We start from the raw sequence: 14,799 nt of genomic DNA on the forward strand, positions 1-14,799 counted from the left end.
GTGCAGGGAAATGCATTATTTAATTTATTCAGTTTACGTTTTCCACTTTTAATTATAGCCAATGCTATTTTAAATCATATTATCAGTAAATAATAGATTCGGTTTTACACTGCCGATGCAGGCATAGCCTTCAGCACCCTTCCTATTATTCACAGGCTCCATCCTGTCCTAGTATTATGGCCTTTGCAATAGACACTTTCTGGCAATAAATGCGAAATATAATATGTTTCCTGCTCACCAAGCATCAGAATTTTCCTTGTGAGCGGAGCCGGTTAATGAAGCCACACTGAACAGGAGAGGAGCAAATGAGAAGGCCATCACTTAGCTGTGGTTTTTAGATCTTTATAAATGATCTTCCAAGACTACAGCACAGATAAGCTAATGAATCATGATCTATATTAATTTAAGGCTGCTGATATGGGAAGATTAATTGAAACGCGCCGTTCTACACAAATGATGAAGTGGTAACAATTTAATAGGAGACAAGGAGAGTGCAGAAATTACACTTGAAGCTTCATGCATCATTACTATGGGTATTAATATTATCCACAGTAGCAACAGCATTGATAATCATAATGAAAATCCATAACTACCGCGCAGACATGATTAAATGAAATTCTCCCTCCACTCCTGCTGAAAGTCAGAAACACTCTATATTTTCACTCTTCCCACTTACGATTCTGCAGTGATAAAGGTGATTAAACTGGATGTCTTGTAAATGCTGAGTTTTTTTAATACCAACACATTTCATTGATGTATAAATTATGCATTATTCTCATTTTTTAAACTTGCTTACAATTCCGTTTTTCCTGCCCCATCTACAATCAAGCTCTATTGAGAATAACGATGATGTTCTGAAATGAATTCAAATTTTGTAGATTTTCCAAGAGGTCCAGTTGTTATATGATAAAAGTCAAATGAGAAATAACTGTTTCTCTGTCACCTCCCAACTGATAATCAGTTTCGGGGCTTAGATACACAGGTATTTTTCTGTGTTCTTTTGTATCACTACCAGGGTCTGATATTCATCAATGGAGCCTATAGGAACAACATTTTTTTTTTTTTACCCAGAACATTTTTGTTTTACTGGCCCTAATCTGGCTTAAAATATTGTGTAAATAAGTAAGTACGGTTATAAGATGACAGAGGTTCTACTAAAATTGAAAATAATGTATTGAAACATGAAGGCTGCTCCTAACCTACTATGCCTAATGGTATATATGGCCCTAACCTTTGCTGTTTTTCATTTCAGAAAGTGCAATGCCTTAGTTAGTGCCCATGCACATTTCTGCGGTGTGAGTGAGCGAGTAACTTATATAGCGCTAACAAATGCGAACTGAATCACCTCAAGACGCTTTTGTCCAACTTCGTCCAAGGTCCTTCAGAAGAGATGAGTCTTAAAGGGGTTAACGTTATACTTACCTCCACTGTGCAGCTCGTTTTGTACAGAGTGGCCCCGATCCACGTCTTCTGGGGTCCCTCGGCACTGTCTTGGATCCTCCCCGCAACAACTCCACACATTCATGCAAAAGAGCTTGCATTGTGTGTAGTCCTTGTGGGAGTGCTCCCGTGATACAGTGAGCGGCCATAGCCGCTCACTGTATCACTCGGCCCCGCCCCTCGGCGTGCCGCGTCATTGGATGTAATTGACAGCAGCGCCAGCCAATGGCTACGCTGCTTTCAATCCATCCGCTCTAGCCAATCAGCGGCCAGGGCTGAACGGCAAAGAGGATCTCGGGACCGAGCGTGGGACTTTCGAGGGGTCAGGTAAGTATAACAAGGGGCGGGGGGGGGGCGGTATACTCTGAAGTAGTTTGACCTCAATGCATAGAATGCATTAAGGTGAAAAACGTTTTTCTTTCGTTTTTTCCTGAAGGCCCGATGGTTTTCTTCCATGCGGATGTTCGTTGGTAGAGCGTTCCATAGCCGTGGTCCTTGGACTGCGAATCTTCATTCTCCTTTAGATTTGTAGCGGGACTTGGGAAAGGGAGGAGATTTTGATTAGTTGATCCGATTGGCACATTGGGGTGTGCTGAACTAATGCACATGCACTAACGCAGTGGTCATCAACCCTGTCCTCAGGGCCCACTAACAGGCCAGGTTTGTAATGCCTAATTTCCACTGAGCGTATCGGTTCGGTACGCTATTTTGGGTGTTTCCATTATGAAAGTGTGCCATAAAACCGAACCGTACCGGACCATTCTGTGTCCTGCTTCAGATGTGGGGCCATAGAAAATGGAACGGTTCCATTAGGGCGGAGATGCAATACATTCCACTGATCGGTGGACGTGCTAGGCATTTTTTCTAAATGCCTAGCCGATTTGCAATGGAAATGCTCACGGTCCGTTCTAAACCGTTCCAAATCTACTGACCCGAACCGTTCCGTTCAGTGGAAACAAGGCATAAGATAACTGAAATACATCGCAGGTGGTATAATTTGCTGCTCATGCAGTATTCTAGTTTGCATCTCCCCAAGTTAATACATAAAACCTGGCCTGTTAGTGAGCCCTGAGGACAGGGTTGATGGCCACTGCACTAACACACATTTTTTTGCATGTTAACATATATTGTGTTAAAGCAGACCTTTAGTAATTGTTTCATCTTCATCTTCATCTTAAATCTTATGCCCTTGTTGTTTTAATTTTGGAAAGTAAAGCATTTTTTTTTCTGCCAGTAAATACCTTATACAGTTGAACCTCGGATTATGAGCATAATCTGTTCCAGGAGTATGCTCGTAATCCAAAGTACTCGCATATCAAATCGAATTTTTCCAATGAAGTCAATGGAAACGAAAATAATTTGTTCCGCATTGACTTCAATGGGATGCAATACCGAATGCGGTCAGTGGGGGGGGGGGTGCCAGAGAGTGCCGAAAAGGTCCAAAAAGGCCGAAAAAGCCCAAGGACACTTCGGCTTGTTTCCTGCGCCCCCATACATCAGGCCAAATTAGGTACTGCAGACCAATGTTCGGCTTTCCTCAGCTCCTGCGCCCCCATACCTCAGGCCAAATTAGGTACTGCAGGCCTATTTTCGTCTCTGCTCGGATTTTGCGCCCCTGTACCTCAGGCCAAATGAGGTACTGCAGGCCTATTTAGCTTGAATTATGTTTGTCAACACTCGCAAACCGAGTCAGAATTAAAAAAAAAGTTGCTCGCAAATCAAAACGCTCTCAAACCAAGTTACTCTTAAACCAAGGTTCCACTGTACAGCCATTCCTGTTTCTTGTCTGGTCATTAGCCTAGGCTTATGACATCTCAGACATTTTGTGAGAGTTTGCCAGGAAGGGAGGGGGAATGAGTCATAAGAGGGCCAATGAGAGCTACAGAGCTGGAGGTGTGCCTCTGTGTGTCTGTGTAAATCCAGAAGTAAACAGGCAGCAGCTCCAGCTGCCCAAGGTTAAAAGGGATGCAGACAGACTCAGTGGATGGAAATTTCTGCACCATACTGGGCAAGTACAGAATCAAAGTATATATAAAATAATATGCAAAGTGGCTGGAGGGAAGCTTCAGAATGGCAAAGATGTTTTTATTACTAATTATGTGAGCAGACTGCAGTTCCTCGTCAAAGGAATCTTGGTGAAATGAATGGGTTGACAATGCACCATATTGTTTAAAAACATAGATATGCGCCATTTTTAGCACACCACAGCACATGGAAGTGTGTTAGCTTGCATTGTGGTCTGGTGTAATGCATTTGCTTTGGAACTGCATTGCCTAACAGAATTGGAAGACATTCAAAATTCTGTGCATTGCCACATGTGTTACCGCAAAACACCACAAAGGTGTAAAAGGGTCTTCATGGTTAAATAGTTACAGTATATGGTTATGTGTTAAGACCTTATGTGTGCAGCCCCCCTTACCAGAGATCCATTTAGATCAAGCGATGTTGCTCGAGAGACTTGGCTGTTGGGGACTCTCCCTCCCCATTGGCTGATATATGCAACACAGCGCCATTGGCTCCGACTGCTGTCAATCGAAATCAGTAAACCAATGATGAGAGAAAGGGGGTTGGGCTGTGGCTCTGTGTCTGAATGGACATAGGGAGCTGCGGCTTGGCTCGGATGCCCCCATAGCAAGCTGCTTGCTGTGGGGGCACTCAAGAGGAGAGAGGGGCCAGGACCATGAAGAGGAACCCGAGAGGTGGAGGGCTGCTCTGTGCAAAACCAACTGCATAGAGTAGGTGAGAATGACATGTTTGTTATTTTTAACAAAAAAAAAAGAGACTTTAGTATCACTTTAGACATACAGATGTATTTTTTTTCCACCGCCATCCCTTCTACTAGCTTTTTTGAACAACAAAAGCAAGAATAGAGCAGTTAAGTGTTCGTTTTCTAGTTAAATAGTATTTTTTTTAGTAAGGTCTATACATCAGAAAGAGTTGCACCTAAAGAGGAGAAGAGTGACATCCCTCCAAATAAGGGACAGTTGGAAGCTATTCAATAACTATCACTGACAATGGGACATTATTGGGGTATTATTTACAAAAGGCAAATCCACTTTGCACTAAAAGTGCAAACTATGGGCCAGATCCACAAAAGGGATCCCCCGGCGTATCTACTGATACGCCGTCGTATCCCTGTTTCTATCTATGCGACTGATTCACAGAATCAGTTACGCATAGATATTCCTAAGATCCGGCAGGTGTAATAGTTTTACACTGTCGGATCTTAGGATGCAGTACCGCGGCAGCCGCTGGGGGCATTTCTCGTCGAAATTCCGCTTCGGGTATGCAAATTAGCACTTACGGAGATCCACGAAGCGGTTTACCTTTGTGAAGTCTCCATAAATTGTTAGTTTGCAAACGCAAAGATAGGGTACCTTTTACAAAGTGTAAAGTTAGTACACCTTGTAAAAGTATACCCTTCTTTTTTTTTTACTTTTTTTACCCGGCGCGATTCACAAAACTCGGCGCAACGTAACTTCGCGCAAAGCACGTCGGGAAAATCGCGTCGGGAGCATGCGCAGTACGTCCGGCGCGGGAGCGCGCCTAATTTAAATGGGACTCCCCCAATTAGATTGGGCACGCCTTGCGCCGGACGGATTTTAGTTACACCGCTGAAAATTTCTAGGTAAGTGCTTTGTGGATCGGGCACTTAGGTAGAGATTTTGCGGCGGTGTAACTTAAATAGGAAAAGTTAAGTTACGGCCGCTCGTTGTGGATCTGGCCCTATAAGTGCAAAATGCACTTGAAATTGCACTTGGAAGTGCAGCCACTGTAAATCTGAGGGGTAGATCTGAAATGAGGGGAAGCTCTGCTGATTTTATTATCCAATCATGTGAAAGCTAAAATGCTGTTTTTTATTATCCTTGCATGTCCCCCTCGGATTTACAGGGACTGCACTTCTATGTGCACTTCCAGTGCAATTTCAAGTGCACTTTACACTTGTAGTTTGTACTTATAGTACAACGTGGATTTACCTTTAGTAAATAACCCCCATGTAATATTCAAACAGGCACTAGTTGCATTAGCAACTATATGTGATAACCGAGTAGACATTTGCAACTCATTGGGGTTGATTTACTAAAGGCAAATAGACTGTGCACTTTTGAAAGTGCAGTTGCACTCTGCAAGTGCCGTTGCTCCAGAGCTTAGTAAATGATGAAGAGCTCTGCTGACTTCCATCATCCAATCATGTGCAAGGAAAATGACAAAAACAGCATTTTTGCTTACACGTGATTGGATGATGGAAGTCAGCAGAGCTCTCCATTATTTACTAAGCTCTGGAGCAACTGCCCTTGCAGAGTCCAACTGCACTTTTAAAAGTGCACAGTCTATTTGCCTTTAGTAAATCAACCCCATTTTGTTACGAATCGAAATTAACCCCACATTTTTTCTACATGGAGATTACGGAGTGTCTGAATATCTGAATCACAATAGTAATGAATTTCAAAGAATCACAATAAATTATAACGGAAACAACAAATTCATTCATATTCATTTGTTTCATTCAGGTGACAGGATTCGATCATTTGGGCCTTTTATTAATGTTTGAAGCGTCAGAAATAATGTAACAACATAACAAATGATTCAAATTGATTTAGATCCATTCGTTTTTATTCTAGTGAGCGTAGTGTGAATGATAAAAAATGTGTTACATAATTCATATGAAATGGAAACATCGCAATAAATAGTTACAGTAGGGTATAAAAGTGAAATAAGATGATTCCAACCTATTGTGTTTGGGTTGGATAGAAATGGATCTACGAATCATAACATAACATAATGAATCCGAATCTTCCGAAATAACTTCCGAAAATAGATTCGTAAAAAGTGAATATACGACCCGAATCCAAATATACAAAACAAATTCTGAAAACAAACCATTCAAACATAACAAAGAAGACAAAGCGAAATGCTTAACAAATGAATCCGAAACAAAACACATTTTTTCGTCATGCACATCTCTATGGAGCTTATCCATGGCGCAGTAACTCATAATAACCAGAAACACAAATCTATGTTTTGTTGTGCTGTCTACAGTTCACGTGAAAATGATTGGTTGGTATGGATTACGGCATGCTTCATATTGTGTTTGCTCTTTGCGCCATTTATAAAATGAGTCTGCTGGAATCAGTATGCAGGGAAGGAAATCTATCTGAACCAAGCCCAACTAGACAACATTATCAAACTCTTTCAGCGATATAAATGTATAAACAGCAGCTAAAAGAAAATGAGAGAAAGAAACACAGAGCAGGAGGAGGACCAACCTAATATTATATATATAGATTTTTTTTTGCATCTGTCATTTGGTTGCTATCTCACATGTGACTGCTTAATCCATCAGAATGCTGTGAAGATAATGTTTTGGGCAACATAACATGAGAGAGGAGACAGACTCCCAAGGACCAATATCTTTATTGCTAGCAGGATAAACGGATTATGTCAACTATTTTCTGTCGCTGACAGCTTTTCTTATTAACCGATTTTATTTTTTAATCTTCTGGGGAAGAAATATGGTTTTTATGTCACAATAAAACGCTGGTCACATCTAATTCTGCCCTCAAACAAACAGATTTCTTTTAAAGCTTCAGCAGAAGAATCTGAAATAAGTTATAAACATAGGGAGGAGTTTTGGGGGGGGATTTTGTATTAAAAAAAGGATGTTTTATATAGGGGAGCAGACAGAATGAAATGAGGTAAAAAGAGACAGCTGGATTATGGGATATGTTCTAGAGATATTATTGTGCTGCATAGAGAATGAGTACAGTGACAGCATAGGGATAGTTCACACCCTGGCAGCCATGGCTTATAGTGGGCCTGTCACTGTGAATGAAATGCGCTAATAACTGCCAGAAAGACAGCCCTCTATTAGCAGGTCAAAGACAGCAAACTAAAACCTACTAGGTTGTAACTTGCCAACTCCGAGCTCCATAGCAAAATACAACTCCTTCAGTTAGATTTAAGGGCAGGGGTTTATAGCCAATTCAGGTAACAGGTTATTAACCACTTCAGCCCCGGAGGATTTGGCTGCCCAATGACCGGGCCATTTTTTGTGATTCGCCACTTCATTGCTTTAACTGACAATTGTGCGGTCGTGCGACGTTGCACCCAAACAAAATTGACGTCCTTTTTTAAATTTTTGCTATAACTATCCCCAAAAAATATATATATAAAAAATAATTTTTCCTCAGTCTAGGCCGATATGTATTCTTCTATATAATAAACAGTGCAGCGCAATAAAACAAAAATAAATATATAAATAAAGTGAAAAGATACACAATGCTAGTGTATATAATAAGAAAAACAGTGTCCATGTGAGGAAAAACCACCAGTGAAAGATGGCCTCTCACCTCAGAGCTTAGACCCTTGCAGATCACAAAGCATATCTGTTTGTATTAACAGCTGACAGCCTCCATAGGAAACAAATGGATGGGATTTAGCACCACGGATCCAAACCCAATGACTTTCCAACAGGAATACCACCATATAATTGAAAAGAAATGGGGAAAATCTAGTGCTCTCCGATTGGATTTTTTTTATTAAAAACGAACAATAAAAAAGTTGCACTCACATGTAAGGACACTCAGGGCCTGATTTACCAAGCCTTTACTCCATGACTCATGGAGTAAAAGCAGGAGTAGCAGCCGTTTGGCCATTTACTAAAGAAATACGCTGCTAGTGCAGTGTATTTCCCTAGTTACTAATGTGCTCCGTGCGCCCAGGAGAGGGTGCATTGTGCACCAGTACAGACCTGGCGCACGGCACATTAAACTGTAAATATCGGGGGTTCGGGCGGGAGTTTATTAGGGGGGGAGGTGGGGGGATGCAGGGGAAGTGAAGTGACATGTGTTTTGAAGTGTTTGGCGGGCCGAATTGAAAGGGAAAGTGTTTTTTGAAAACAGATCCCCGTACGCTTGCACAGTGCGCCTGAACCTCGGGAGGTTCATTTGCATACTGGGCATGCGCAGAGAGAAAAGTCAGGGATTCCCGTGCGCCTTGTCAGTACGCCGTGAAAATCTTGGTAAATACCAAGCGGCGTACCCGTGATTGCGCTGCGTGACGCGGCGCACGGGAATCTCCGAGCTGTTTTCAGCCCTGAAGGGGAACTCGGCGCCAAATTTCAAACTTGAAATCGGCGCGGGTCCCCCTCCAGGGCTACATTAGGCTCTTAGGCTTGGTCCGGAACGTGAGGGGTTAAACCCGCGCCGATTCGGCGCGGGGGTCCCCCCCAGATCCAAACCAAGCCCTCATCCCAAGCATGCAGTCTGGCCCGGACAGGAATGGGGGAGGGGACGAGCGAGCGGCCCCCCCCCCTCCTGAGCCGTACCAGACCGCATGCCCTCAACATGGGGGAGTGTGTGCTGTGGGGGAGGGGGGCACTGCCCCCCCACCCCACAGCACTCTTGCCCCCATGTCGATAGGGACAAGAGCCTCTTCCCGACAACACTTGCCATTGGTTGTCGGGGTATGCGGGCGGGGCTAATCGGAATCTGCGAGCTCCCTTTAATAAGGGGGCCCCCAGATGCCGGCCCCCCACCCTATGTGAATGAGTATGGGGTACATCGTACCTCTACCCATTCACATGGGGGAAATGTAAAGTAAAAAAAACACCACACAGAATAAAATATTTTATTAATCTGCTCCGGAGCCCCCCCTTTCTTCTTTAGCTCTCTTAGAAGGGGGGGTTTCTTCTCTCCCGATCTTCTGCCGGGACCCTGGGCTTCGGTGATTTCTGCCGGGGGAGGGCGCCATCCCTCGGTCCTCTCCGGAGCCTTCCGCCGGATGCCCCCACCCCATTTAAGCTCTTTTTCATTAGGGAGGGGCATCCGGACTTCGGGGTCTTCTGCCGGGGGATGGCGCCTATCCCCCGGTCTTTCCGGTGCCTTCCGCCAGGGTTCCGGTCTTCCTGGTCTTCTGCCGGGGGTGCGCCAACTCCCCGGTCTTTTCTCTTCTGTCTTCTCTGCTCCCTCTTCTGCCTGGCTCCCCCGCGGAGCCAGGGCTTTCTTCCGTCTTCTTTCTTCTCTCTTCCTTCTTCTGCCTGTCTCCTCCGGGAGCCCAGGGCTTGTCTCCGCTGTCTTCTTCCTTCTCTTCCATTGGATGTTGACACGACGAGGTCCGGCGCTGGAATGCCGTCTGAGCAGTGGGCATGGACTTATATAGGGCAATGCCACCATGTGACCTCCACCCATGTGACATCACATTCCCATCATGCCCAGGGAATGTGATGTCACATGGGTTGAGGTCACATGGTGGCATTACCCTATATAAGTCCATGCCCGCCGCTGACACGGCATGTCAGCGCGGAACCTCGTCGTGTCAACATCGAATGGAAGAGAAGGAAGAAGACAGCGGAGACAAGCCCTGTGCTCCGCGGAGGAGACAGGCAGAAGAAGGAAGAGAGAAGAAAGAAGACGGAAGAAAGCCCTGGCTCCGCGGGGGAGCCAGGCAGAAGAGGGAGCAGAGAAGACAGAAGAGAAAAGACCGGGGAGTTGGCGCACCCCCGGCAGAAGACCAGGAAGACCGGAACCCTGGCGGAAGGCACCGGAAAGACCGGGGGATAGGCGCCATCCCCCGGCAGAAGACCCCGAAGTCCGGATGCCCCTCCCTAATGAAAAAGAGCTTAAATGGGGTGGGGGCATCCGGCGGAAGGCTCCGGAGAGGACCGAGGGATGGCGCCCTCCCCCGGCAGAAATCACCGAAGCCCAGGGTCCCGGCGGAAGATCGGGAGAGAAGAAACCCCCCCTTCTAAGAGAGCTAAAGAAGAAAGGGGGGGCTCCGGAGCAGATTAATAAAATATTTTATTCTGTGTGGTGTTTTTTTTACTTTACATTTCCCCCATGTGAATGGGTAGAGGTACGATGTACCCCATACTCATTCACATAGGGTGGGGGGCCGGAATCTGGGGACCCCTTTATTAAAGGGGTCTCTCAGATTCTGATAAGCTCTCCGCCCGCATACCCCGACAACCAACGGCCAGGGTTGTCGGGAAGAGGCTCTTGTCCCTATCGACATGGGGGCAAGAGTGCTTTGGGGTGGGGGGGCAGTGCCCCCCTCCCCCACAGCACACACTCCCCCATGTTGAGGGCATGTGGTCTGATATGTCTCAGGAGGGAGGGGGGCGCTCGCTCGTCCCCACCCCCATTCCTGTCTGACCAGACTGCGTGCCTGGGATAAGTGCTTGGTTTGGATCTTGGGGGTGACCCCCACGCTATTTTTTTTTGCGCGGGTTTAACCCCTTATGTTCCAGACCAAGCCTAAGAGCCTGGTATGCACCTGGAGGGAACCCACCTTATTTTTTTTTTGGGGGGTCTGGAGTTCCCCTTCATGAACAGCGATCTGTCATTTACACATGTCAGTCCCCCCCCCCTACAGTTAGAACACACCCAGGGAACATATTTAACCCCTCCCTCGCACCTAGTGTTAACCCCTTCCCTGCCAGTGGCATTTTTTGAGTAAGCAATGCATTTTTTACAGCACTGATCGCTAGAAAAATGCCAATGGTTCCAAAAAAGTGTTCGATGTGTCCGCCATAATGTCGCAGTACCGATAAAAATCACTGATCGCCCCAATAACTAGTTAAAACAACAAAAAAAAAAAATTTGTAGACGCTATAACTTTTGCAAAAACCAAACACTAAACGCTATTTGCGATTTTTTGGAACCAAAAAGATGTAGAATACGTATCGGCCTAAACTGAGGGTTTTTTTAGTTTTTTGAATATATATTTTTGGGGATATTTATTATAGCAAAAAGTAAAACTAATTTTTACAGATGTGGGCGGGACTTACGCAAGTCCCGCCCACATATATAAACATCGTTCAAACCACACATGTGAGGTATTGACGCGTGCGTTAGAGCGAGAGCAATACTTTTACCACTAGACCTTCTTTGTAACTATAAACTGGTAACCTGGAAAAAAAAGAAAAAGGTTGCCTATGGGGATATTCACGGAATTCATTTTGGCCCCATTGCAGGAGTGTTTCCAATAGTAAAGCGTGACATGTAAGGTATCTATTTACTCAGTGTAACATCATCTTTCACATTATCCCCAAAAATTGGGCTCACTTTTGTGTTTTGTTAATTTTTAACCACTTGAGCCCGGACCATATTTCTGGTCAATGACCGGGCAAGTTTTTGTGATTCGGCACGGCGTCGCTTTAACTGACAATTGCGCAGTCGTGCGACGTGGCTCCCAAACAAAATTGGCAACCTTTTTTTTCACACAAATAGATTATTAAATGTGCGTGTTTACTTCTGTCTTTAACACCTCCCCTTCAGGCTGGAAAGCATCAGATCAGGGGAAACCAAAAAAAAAAAGCTCTCATTCCATTGCAGCTTGGTTCCTACATGTGTGATGAACTGAGCATGCTCAAACACTTAGAAAAAAAATATCCTTTCTTTTTAAAAGGTGAAAAACACTCATTGGATGCTCATAGAGCGTGGTTTGGATTAATTGCAGGTGTGCCCAATTACAAGCTTACCCAAACTAGAGACTGCAATTTGGTCATGTGATTTCAATTGCTTCATTACTAGCACTGTTATAAAAAGCTTGGATCGATCAGTCCTCAGCTGCCCTCAGAAGGGGCAGGCTGGCAGAAATGCTGTTGCTAAACACAAATGTGGTTTGTTGCATGGGTTTTGTTTTATTTTGCCAATGGTTTTGGTTTATTTTTAAATGATGTTCACTTTGATGTATTTGTCTATGTGGCCTTATTTTATGAAAAATGTGTAAAGCTATGGTTATTTAGAATTTTGAAATGTATTTTTGTTTGTTTGTCTTTTTTTGCTTTCCTTGTTTTGTTGACCAATAAAAATTACTTTAAAATTGTTAAGTTTGTCTTTTGTTACTTTTTCATGCTACATATGTTGACAGCTGCAGCTGAACTAGGTTTGGGCCTAACAAATTATGTGTGATTTTTGTCTAAGCTTCTTTCCTGGTGTGTAATCATGAAATGTTTGCCATGTTTATTCTCCATGACTTTAAAGACAAAAACTGGTAAGTATTTTATTTATTCTGCAGTGGTCCTCAGCCCTCAAGTACCCCCGACAGGACATGTTTTGGGGATTTCTCTTATCAAGAATTGCTGTCCAGACTGTATTTTAAAGCACATGTGCAAGATGAAGGAAAACCTGCAAACATGGCCTGTGGGGGGGGTTTGCTATTGGTGGACAGGCTTGACGTGCTGATTTACAGCACTGTGCTTAAATCTAGCGCAAGGCAATCCTATTCAAATTGTGGGTGTTTGAGGGAAGCCAAGTGAGTGTTAGAACCCCTGCTTTGTGTTTTTGTGTTGAGCTTTGTGTCCCTTTTCTTAAAATTGGCTTCACTTCCTGTCACACAGCTGAACAGGAAGTGAGGTTAAAACCCTACCAGTGTCATTTCTTGGGGACACAGGTCAATCTAACTAGTGTCCCCATTAAGCAAATTGCACTCCAGCACTGCTGTGTACACCCCAAATCATGGGTCTTCAAACTACGGCCCTCCAGTTGTTCAGGAACTACAATTCCCATCATGCCTAGTCATGTCTGTGAATGTCAGTGCATTACAAGGCCTCATGGGATGTGTAGTTCTAAAACAGCTGGAGGGCCGTAGTTTGAGGATCCCTGCCCCAAATCATTATTTAGTTTGGGGTTTAGTAAAGGCAAAGCCACTCTGCAGTACAAGCATAGTTGCTGAAAATCAGAGAGGAAGCACTGATGGTTTTAACATCCAATCCTGTAGAAGCAAAGTTGTTTTGTTTTCTTTCTTCCTTGCTTTGCACTTGTAGTGCAAAGTGGATTTGCCTTTAGTCAATGGACCCCAAAGTCCAAGATCCCTAATAATTTGGGGTGTACACAGCAAAATGCTAGAGTGCAATTTACATAATGGGAAACTATTTAGCTTGATCTGTGTCCCCAAGAAAAGATATTAGTAAGGTTTTACCCTCACTTCCTGTTTGGCTATGTGACAGGAAGTGAATGAATTAGAAAGGGTGAAGACACCTCACAAATGTTGTCACTATCAGGGGTGCAGACATCCCCAAAAAATGAGCAGATAATACTTATTTGCAAATTAATAATTTTTTAGTTAACATTGGGTGGGGTGCTCTAACGCACACATTCCTACATATTAGCAACGCTCTATCCTGGCCTATTGGCATGGTTATATTTTTTGGGGCTCTCAATAAAACTCTATGAAATTTGTGCTTAAACTAGAACCAGGGGCGGACTGACAACTCATGTGGCCCCTGGGCAATAGAAGATTATGGGGCCCCTCTGGCTTACAGATGACCACCACGCCAGGAGGTAGTGCAGAGGCGGGCAGCTAAAATCTTGGGATATTCACATTAAAAGCATGTAATTTTCGGACATATCAGGGACAGATCTAAAAAAAACACAGATTTTTACATACTGTCCCTGGTTTTACTGAGCCTGGCAACCCGGATGGGGCCCCCTAGTGGCATGGGGCCCTTGGGCAGTGCCCGAGTGACTCAATGGTCAGTCCGCCCCTGACAAGAACTATAATCAACAAGTTTTATTTTCTTTAATTTTGGATAGAGTGAGGGAGGGTTATAGGCCCTGTCAGTTTATTTTGTATTATCTGTGTCCAATTGGGGAGATTTGCCTTCACTTCCTGCCCCATAGCCAAACAGGAAGTGAGAGAAAAACTATGCAAATTAACCACTTCCCGCCCAGCCTATGGCCGATTTACGTCCGGGAAGTGGTTACACAATCCTGACAGGACGTCCTGCAGGATTTCATGCCGCACGCGCCTGTGGGGGCACGCAGTGCGGCGATCGGTGATGCGGGGTGTCAGTCTGACACCCTGCATCTCCGATCTCGGTAAAGAGTCTCTCACGGAGACGGAGACTCTTTACCACGTGATCAGCCGTGTCCAATCACGATGTAAACAGGAAGAGCCATCGATGGCTCTTCCTCACTCGCGTCTGACAGACGCGAGTATAGGAGAGCCGATCGGCGGCTCTCCTGACAGGGGGCGTTCGCGCTGATTGTTTATCAGCGCAGCCCCCCCTCGGATCACCACACTGGACCACCAGGGATGCCCACCCTGGACCACCAGGGTGTGCAAAAACAAAAAAAATATAGAACAAAAAAACAAAAAGCAATAAAAAATAAGAAAAAAGATGCCAATCAGTGCCCACAAATGGGCACTGACTGGGAAAATCAGTGCCACCCCACAGTGTCCATCAGTGCCACCCCACAGTGCCCATCCATGCACAGTGCCCACCTATCAGTGCCCACCTGTGCCACCCATAAGTATCCATCAGTGCCACCCATAAGTGCCGCCCATCTGTGCCGCCCATGAGTGCCCATCAGTGCCGCCTATTAGTGCCCATCAGTGCCCATCAGTGCCGCATAG

The sequence above is a fragment of the Rana temporaria genome, chromosome 4 (genome assembly GCF_905171775.1).
Source record: "Rana temporaria chromosome 4, aRanTem1.1, whole genome shotgun sequence".
NCBI lineage: Eukaryota > Metazoa > Chordata > Amphibia > Anura > Ranidae > Rana > Rana temporaria.